Source organism: Limulus polyphemus, unplaced genomic scaffold (genome assembly GCF_000517525.1).
Source record: "Limulus polyphemus unplaced genomic scaffold, Limulus_polyphemus-2.1.2 Scaffold1137, whole genome shotgun sequence".
NCBI classification, from domain to species: domain Eukaryota; kingdom Metazoa; phylum Arthropoda; class Merostomata; order Xiphosura; family Limulidae; genus Limulus; species Limulus polyphemus.
Window position 1 is genome coordinate 59,519 of NW_013666747.1, and position 9,479 is coordinate 68,997.

Sequence of the window (9,479 nt, forward strand, 5' to 3'; positions counted from 1 at the left end):
CTAATTACATTATTTCTTTGATCCGAAGGTTATAAGTAAGGAAGTTAAAAGAGATATAACATTGCCACACACTATGTACAGGCTCAATTACGGCGTATTTGATCTAAACATTGTACTTGAAGAACATAAAGAAGAGTAATCTTGTCACAAATACATATTTCTTTGATCCGAAGGTTCTAAGTGAAGAAGTTAAAAGAGATATAACATTGCCACATCACTGAGTACAGACTCAATTCTGGCCGGAGCATCCAGAACGTTGTTATGAAGAAGATAAAAAGGTGTAACTTCTGTTACAATACCAACTGCACATTGACTTATGTCTTATTTGATCAGAACGTTATTAATGAAGATACAGAAATGTAATCTTGTAAAAATACCAAATTGTTATTGAAGAATTTAAAGAGGCGTAGCGAACTCACAACACAAATTCCATATTCACTTCTGACCTGTTTTTTTTTTTTCGAACCCTGAAAGTGTAGAATATAAAGACTTATTTCTGACTTGTTTTATCCAAATACTGTTAGTGAGGTAGACAGAGAGGCGTAATATTGTCAGATTCCCTTTTGGCTTGAACATTGATATTAAAGAATATAAAGTGGTTTAACTGTGCCACAACACCAAGTAAAGACTCAGTTATGGTCTGTTTGAACGGGACGTTCTTAATAAAGAGAATAAACAGGTGCAACAATGTCAAAATATCAAATACAAATTCACTTTTGACTGGTTTGAACCAAACATTATATGCGAAGAAAATTAAAGGGTATAATGTAGTCACAACGTCAAATATAGCCTCATTTTGACTCTTTTTTTTATCCGTATATTGTTAGTGAATAAGATTAAGAAGTTAAACATTGTCACAACACTAAGTACAGATTTCCTTACGCTTTTTTTTATCTAACATTGATAGTGAAGAAGCTGAACACTTATATCATTGTAACAACACCGAATAGAGACTCAGTTTAGACCTGTTTGTTCGAAACATTCTAAGTGAATAAGATAAAGAATTGTAACGTTGTAAGAATATCAAGTACAGACGAACCTCCGGTTTGTTCGCTCCAAACACTGTAAGCGAAGATAAGGATTTGTATAATTGTCACAAAACTAAGCACAGACTCACTTCCGATCTTTATGATCGGTAATTTGTTAGTAATAATAGAAAGAGATATAACGTTGTAACAGCTCCAAGAACCGACTCACGTTCTGTTTGGTCAACTTGTTAGTGAATCAGATAAAGAGGTCAAACGTTGTCACAATAAGTACAGACTCACTTCCGATCTTTATGATCGGTAATTTGTTAGTAATAATAGAAAGAAATATAACGTTGTAACAGCTCCAAGAACCGACTCACGTTCTGTTTGGTCAACTTGTTAGTGAATAAGATAAAGAGGTCAAACGTTGTCACAATAACTACAGACTCACTTCCCTCTTGTTTGGTCCAAACATTGTTAGTGAATAAGATAAAGAGGTATATCGTTGTCATAATGAACTACATAGATATCCCTGATAATGTTCGGCTTCCTAAATTGAAAATGTTCTACTTTGAGCGTAGTTAATGCAAAGAAATTCGCTCTTTGATTTCTATTCGTCGAAGGTCTGTTACTTATAACTTCGGGCACGGTCTTTCGAAAGAACTTATAACATTATCAGACAAAGGCCTTATGTGAACTTGCTATAAAATATCGTGTTATTTCCTCACCTAAGCAGATGCACTAAAAGAAAGTTGATGGCTATTCAAGATTAAACAAAAAACTACCAATTTTAACTACTTCCAGCATAAATACCACAAAACAATATCCGTGCCGTGAAATCATATTATTCGCTAAATATTGTATTTAAATGGACTGGTCCATTTTTTTCAAACACTGGTATCGTTATTTTTTTGAATAGCTTTCAAAACATACACTAAAATGAATTAGATGTTAGAACTTATTATTTAACCGAGTATGGTATTTTTTGTATTCACCATTAAATATTTTAAATTATCATTTTACCTTCATAATACTTTGCATATTTTGTCCAATATCATAAACCTTAAGGCTATCATGTAAGACAATGATGTCTTCAAAGCTTCATTTCTCCGACAAAGCGTGTGTAATAATCTTTGGCGTGTTTGTTTTGAATTTCGCGCAAAGCTACACGAGGGCTATCTGCGCTAGATGTTCCTAATTTAGAAGGAAGGCAGCTAGTCATCCCCACCCACCGCCACATTATAACGGCCCAACGGTTGTGAAGAGCGAGCATGTTTGGTGGCACGGGGAATCGAACCGACGACTTTTAGATTGCGAGTCAAGCATGATAACCACCTGGCCATATTATATACATGTAGAATCGTTACTTTGCGACTGAAAAATATTAAAAAAATGTTGGTATAACATAAATAAGAAAATCACAATGATTTACGAACTTTTATTGTGGTGTTTTACTGTTTGTTTTTACATTGGATGAGAATTCACATTTATATATTCTGTTTTGTTTGATTGTTCTAAATGTCAGTCTAAAAACTTATTCAAAGCATATTAAGAATGTTTCAATAAGTATATAACCACAAGTATCTACTCATATATTTGTCTGTCCGTCTGTTTTTTAAACGACATACAGAATAGTTTTAAATTAATACATACTATTGTGTATAGTCACACTCCAAACAAGTTCATTAGGAGTAAGATAAGAATATAAACATGATGCATTTAGAAATTTCTTGATTGTGTCTATTGAGGATTTTCTAAAATGAAAGTTACTTGATTTCCAAATTTAAACTAATCATAAATTAGTTGCATCGCTTAAAATAAATGGAATTTAATGATATACCATTTCTGTAAATTGGCATAGTGTTAATTTTACTATTTTCATCGTCATGCTCTTTCATTCACTGTTCTTCCAAATCATATTCTGAAGAAATTAATTCAGAAATTTAAAAATATATCTATTTACACTTTACAAATATTTATAAAAATGTTTTTTACTAATAACTATAGATATACAAACACGTTTTTCGTCTATCTGTGACCTTAATGATAAAATATGAATTATCATTTAGGTATTAGGATGATTCAAGTAGTGGGACAAATATGCTCCCATAAATCTATGAATTTACCTGAAGCGTTTTAGTTTAGGACTGAATAATAGCTATATAAAGGCGTTAGTTTGTCACTGAGCAACAGTTAGTAATAAGAAGTTTTTATTTTGTGAATGAGCAACAGCTAGATAAAGTTGTTAGTTTGAAACTGAATAACTTGTGATCCAGCAATAACTACAGAAAGTCATCAGTTTGTGACTGAGTAACAGCTATAGAAAGTTGTTGGTGCGTGACAGCGCAACAGGTATACAAACTTGTCAGTTTATGATTCGACAATATTTATGTAATGTGTTTAGTTTCTGACTAACTAATATCTATACAAAGTCGTTAGTTTCAGACTGAACAACTACTATAGAAAATTATCAGTTTATGATTGAACAAAGCTTGTATAATATTATTCGTTTTTGACCAAATAAAAGTTATGTAAAGTCGTTGATATGTGACTGTATAACAGTTATATAAACGCTGTAATTTGTGATTGAACAATAGCCATTTAAAGTCTTTTTTGTGACGGAATAACAGTTATGTAAAGTCGTTACATTGTGACTGAACAATAGCAAAAAAAATACAATGTTTATGAACATGTATTATGCTGTTTTCTGTTTTTTAGACATTGGATAAAGATTCGTATTATCTTATTCTGCTATGCATGATTGTTCTAAATGTCAGTCTGAAAATTATTCGAAGCATATTAAGAATGTTTCATTACGTATATAATCATATATGTTCATTTTTGTATTTATACTTTCATCTGTTTGTTTGTACGACGTATAGAACACTCGATGTCTAATAGATTTTACACAAACCCATCAGTGATATTTAACTGATCCTTACCCCTTTTAATTTAAAAAACAAATAGTATAATTCTGAGATAAAGATAGATTTTAAAGTAGAAAAATCAGAACATTTTTTATGCAAATATTTGTTTACGAGCCTCGTGAAAGATTTAAAAAAATGTCCATCTACATTTGTAATTGCATCCTTATCAAAAACGTATTCAAGATCACCCACATAAAAAGTGATTTAGTTTTTAAGCATTAAAAAATTAGATTTTACTAATACGGTGGCACGTTTTAGGAATATGTCAGAATTTTACTAGCTTGAAAAACATCGAAGTTGCCACTAGTAATAATATAACACCGAAATTGCTAAGTATTAATTATTCTGTTCCTACTGCAAATGTTTTATAGCCAGATAGCTGTTACAAAAGAAGGTTAACCAATAAGAAAACAGGTTATATTAATCGTCTATTTCTCTGTTGATAAAATGTACAGATAAAGAGCTGGTAGCCTTTCTCAGATATTCACTGCGTGTATTACATTGATCAGCTAGAAACTCTGTTGTCTTTCTATTGAACACGAGCAAAGATTTATTGAACCGTCAATTATAGTTTATCGGACTACACTCACCTCAAAAGGGGGGAGGGAGGACTTTCTAGACACCGTACTGATCCTGGTATCTCAGTTTCTAAATTATCAAGGTTGGTGGGCGAGAGGTGTATAGAGAAAGAAAATGTCATGAAATTTTACCCAATTGAAAGCTAAGAACATGTTACTGGCAAAAATGCGTTTATTTTGGCAGCATAAGCTTATTTTTTTCTGATAAGTGTACAATTAACTTAAGATGTTCTCTTACATTCACTTTTCAAGTAACTTAAAGCTAAAAGAAGAACGAAACATGTAGTAAAATTTGTCTGTTGGTGTTACGATCTATTTTAGCCTGTTTATATAACGGCCTGCTTCAGTAATTCAGATAGTCAGTACATCATACCTTGAAAACAAATTTAAATATTTAGAATCAAGTGAGAGGTTGTATGGAAAACAGCAAATCCACATTTGTGGTCAAAATGTATCAAGTCAGGGTCGCAGCAATAAGGATTGAACAAATGCCACTAAAGAAGAAAGTACATCCAAATAATTACGATACATTCCGGTCAAACTAGAATCGTAGCAGTAACGACTGAACAAATGCCACTAAAAACAAACTACACGTGTGAGTTCAGACCACACAGGAATCGGAGCAATAGGAACTGAACAAATGCCACTAAACAACAAAACAACACCTTAGTTTCCGGAATATTTTCCGTTTTCTGTAAACGCACGCACTGTCTGTCATTTTTAATTTCTATTCACAAAGCGCAGAAATTGGTAAAAAATTATTCTAAATCTTATGAGGAGGTGTGATTACTCAATCCCCCAACCTTACTCATCTTTATATAATTTCCATGCTGTTGTCTGTACATTGGTGTTAAGGTACTAATGCAACAACATAAACAAACCAATTAATCCCCCCCTCCCCAAATATATATATATGAGTGTGTATATTGTAGGGGAAAGTGAGGTAAGACAACAAGTGATAATCAGCCACTCCTATATATATATATATTATAAGTTATGACGTGCTTTCGTCAGAGTGAATTATATAAGGGTTGTATAATTTTTTGTCTTTTATTGATCTTTTGAACCTTCGTGTTTTCCTAACATCAAGAGTGGACTATTTGTAGCTATTGTTTACGTGACCCAGTGCTTAAATGCACTGGCGAACGGATTCGAATGTGAATGATCGAAGCGCTAATTACATTATTTTTAATAACATTGATCCAATGTAAGTACTTTGAAGTTTTATGGTTACAAAATAAATAGTTCAGAGTGTTACACCTTGATCTTAATTCCCGAGAAAGTATAGACAGCCGAATATGCCGTAAAAGAAACAATTCAAATTCATCGAATTTTATAACGTGCCTTATTCAACAATAATGACGTTTGTTTTTATTTATCCGCAATGTACAACAATGCATCCCACTGATATCCACGTTCTTTCGCGCCATTGTTCTAGACGATATGCGGCTTACACATGACGTTTGGTCTTCTCAATCCATGACGAGAGGATTTAAATTACGATTTAAGTAATGTAAATGCAGTTACTAAATGCAACATTTATTTTAACTTGCAGTTCTTATGAGCTATACCGGGGCCATCTTACCAAATATTGGGGTTAATTTTATCCAATACCATCCCTACTACCTTGTTTGCATTGTTTTTGAAGGAAGGATGGATATCAGTCATCCCTATATTTACTTCCTTTTTTGAAAAGTTTTTTTATTTACATGTTTAGTTAATTATAAGGTCATCAACGTGATTTTATAACTACGATGATCCTCGTTTTGTAGTTCGGTAGACAGAATTGCATTTACAAAGTACAGGAATGTCTAAATTATATCTATCATTACCCCTAAAATATTATTTCTAGCAGAATTTCTGTTGACTGTTGAATACGTGAAGTAAAATAATCATAACACAGCATATCTGTTTTGTTGAACAATAGAACTCAGATGCTCAAATATATTATTTTATAGACATTTATAGTAATTTATGTTCATTCAGTCAGTCAGTGCATTCTCTTAGCCAAAAACGTTAGCGATCATTTTTCTCTTCTGTTTCTTCTCTCTTTCTGCCATATTTGAGTCTATTCTTTGACATCGACCATAAACACTCTTCTCTGCCCTCTCCTGTCTAACTTGTCATCCATCAAGTAGAAGATCATGAAAGAGATTTCTGTTACTTTTCAAAAAACAGAAAGTAATATAATACATGTTAAACAACCCTCTACGTTTTTCTGTTATCTCACTATATTAATCAGTAACACTAGGTATTACAAGAAATATTTCCAGTAATAACGAGTATTTTAATACGAAATGCTCTGTGAACTATGGAAAATAAATAAATAAGACTTTTGAACTTAGTATTAGGATTTGGTATAAAGTTTGCAAAAAATGTTTTCATTATTTTTTCGCTTACTGTTAAAACTTATATTTTGTTGCACCAAATTTCAAAGAAAATTATAAATAATATTACAAGTATTAATAATCTTAAAATTACAGATTGTGTTTCCAAAACTTACCAACACTATTGGTAACATTTTGTTACAAATTTTACCTTGTTTCGGTTGAGAGAAGATATACATAGTATATATAATTAATATGGTTTCTATCAGACAAAACGCGTCGAGTCAATTAGAACGACGTGATATTATACTACATTGACCTTTAAATATTTCTTTTTTTTGTTTCTATAAATATATAATTTAATGCTTGTATCACAGATCTGTCTGTCGTCAATTTACCCTACGAAGCGTCTCCCAGGATGGCGAGTTACCATAGCAACCAGAGGCCTGCGTTGTCTCCATGATTGACGGTCAGATCATAGAGGGCGCACGGAAGCTAGTAGAACTATTTCGTCACCTTCTCATCCTCCGCATCTACTGCTGTTTATGTACTTACTCCGGCAGACGGTATCAGTAGCCGCTGAGATGCTTGTCTTCATTCAAGATCCAGTCCTTTCTTGATAAACCATATGAAGAGCTGTCACGTCTCCTTGTTGGATTCATCTCCATCTTCGCTCTCCAATCTCCTCAACTGAATAATTTAAATTGGTCATCTCCGAAGCACTCAGACGAGAAACGTAACAGCAAGTGAAAGGATGCAGTTGAAATAGGTAAGCCTAACCATAATTTTCTACTCATTATAAAACGTAACCACGTGGTGGGTCCAAAACAGGATTAGATATAATTAGCTGAGAATTGCCAAGTAGAAACTTTTACAGAGGTGTACAATATCACAACATGGATCAAATTCACCCTATTAAATTATCGTTGAAATGTTTTGTTGTTTTACCAAAATTATGCCAGATTACCAACAATTTATGTATAGATTTCACTGTATTCTACCGTTTATTACTGATCTTTTGATACGGTTGTATTTATTTGTTGGTTACATTTACATAATTGAAATCTGTATTTGTTCTTCCTTGGTGTAACCTAAAGAGTGGAACAAATATTATGAAACCGGTTGTACTCCAAGTAAATATTGGAGATAAATTTAAATGACCTTAAAACTGTTACCCTTCTTTAGTTGTATCTCCCATCGTGTTGGAGTGAAATAACATGATATGATTTCCGTATACATATATATTACCCAAAGGTATGCCAAACTTTTGCTCATAGTTCATGCTATACATATATGCTATATTCTTCATGAATGTTCATGAAAAAAACTTTTTGGATTTCAAATATGTAAAGTATTGGTCTATTAATAATAATAATAATAATTCTACATACAGCTCGTATTGTCTCAAAATAACCAAATATGTAAATTATTGTATGCTTTAATGACTAATTTCGGTGTAAAACGATGATATATATGAATCAGGATATTATAAAATTCATTGCACATTTTATTGCACAAACAATGATATACATATAAACAACACATACCTTTTCTTTTTTACTTTCTGTTCTAGATCAACCTGTATGTATTAAACTTACAATTTTGTTCTATTTTAAAGTACTATATTTATGGCCATTTCAACTTTGAATTAGTTAGTAATCAAGGTGACTGATATATTGGATGAAATAATTTTCATAAACTGCATGTCTTTCTTTTTGTTTGCATGATCAAAAAGGAATATATTAAATATTTTTCTTTCAACAAATTGAATTTTCGGGTAAGACAATCATTAAAATTCTTACTCACTGGTAGAGGGTTAGAGGATAGTGGAAGGATTACGTACACAGTACTTGTGTAGGCTTATGCGTAACCGTAAACTGTATGTCCCTCCGACATAAACATTGTCAGATACTACGCAATCAAGGACATATTAGTGATTTTTGGAGTTAAATTAATATTATGCGTTGACATGAAAAATTATTTCACCAGTTGAAATATGGTTACCTTTATCTTTTTTAATCACAATTATGTAAGTTACACTTATATGAAATATGTCTTGTGTTCTAGGGTGAAAGTTTTGTTAAGAAGTTTATATGAGTTTTAGATTGTTTACTATATTTCGGGAGATGTTTTCTCAGAGTTTCATCATTAATTCTTCTATGTTGCTGTTCAATGTAGTTAAGTGTTATCTGAATAGTACCATAAATGTCACGAAATCAGTTTTACCTCAAGTAAAGATTCGAAAATTTTTTAATACTTAGCAAGTTTTATTCAGTTTAAGTTATATATATATATATATACGCACATACACACACGTATATATGCATCTGTACATTTCATATAACTGCTAGTTTTATTCTTTCTTTCAACGTTTGTTTATTTGTTTGCAGTTAAGCACAAAGCTACACAATGGGCTATCTGTGTTGAGCCCACCACGTGTATCTATGCCTTACTATATATAATATGTCAAGGAATATATGTTGGAGAAACAGAAAAGTTAGGGATTAGATGAAATCTATATGAATATCACATGAGTAGTCCGCATTTAAGCCCAATACCAGCTAGTGCACATTTTAACAGTTGCCTTAATAAACAATTTAAAAGTTTACTTTTTTGGTCATTTACCCCACCCCACCCGGTTATATATGTACATATATAAATGAAGCATGGTCTTTAAAT

General features: G+C 32.0%; 1 protein-coding gene across 4 annotated transcripts in view; it reads left to right on the forward strand.

The window, feature by feature from the left end:
- Positions 1 to 7,370: 7,370 nt before the first annotated feature.
- LOC106462300 overlaps positions 7,371 to 9,479 on the forward strand; it is a 111,887-nt gene continuing 109,778 nt past the window's right edge. For all 4 annotated transcript variants that reach the window (XM_022389504.1, XM_022389508.1, XM_022389506.1 and 1 more), the window contains exon 1: positions 7,371 to 7,569. The gene's annotated coding sequence lies outside the window, so the exon portion shown is untranslated. The remainder of the gene's footprint in view (positions 7,570 to 9,479) is intronic.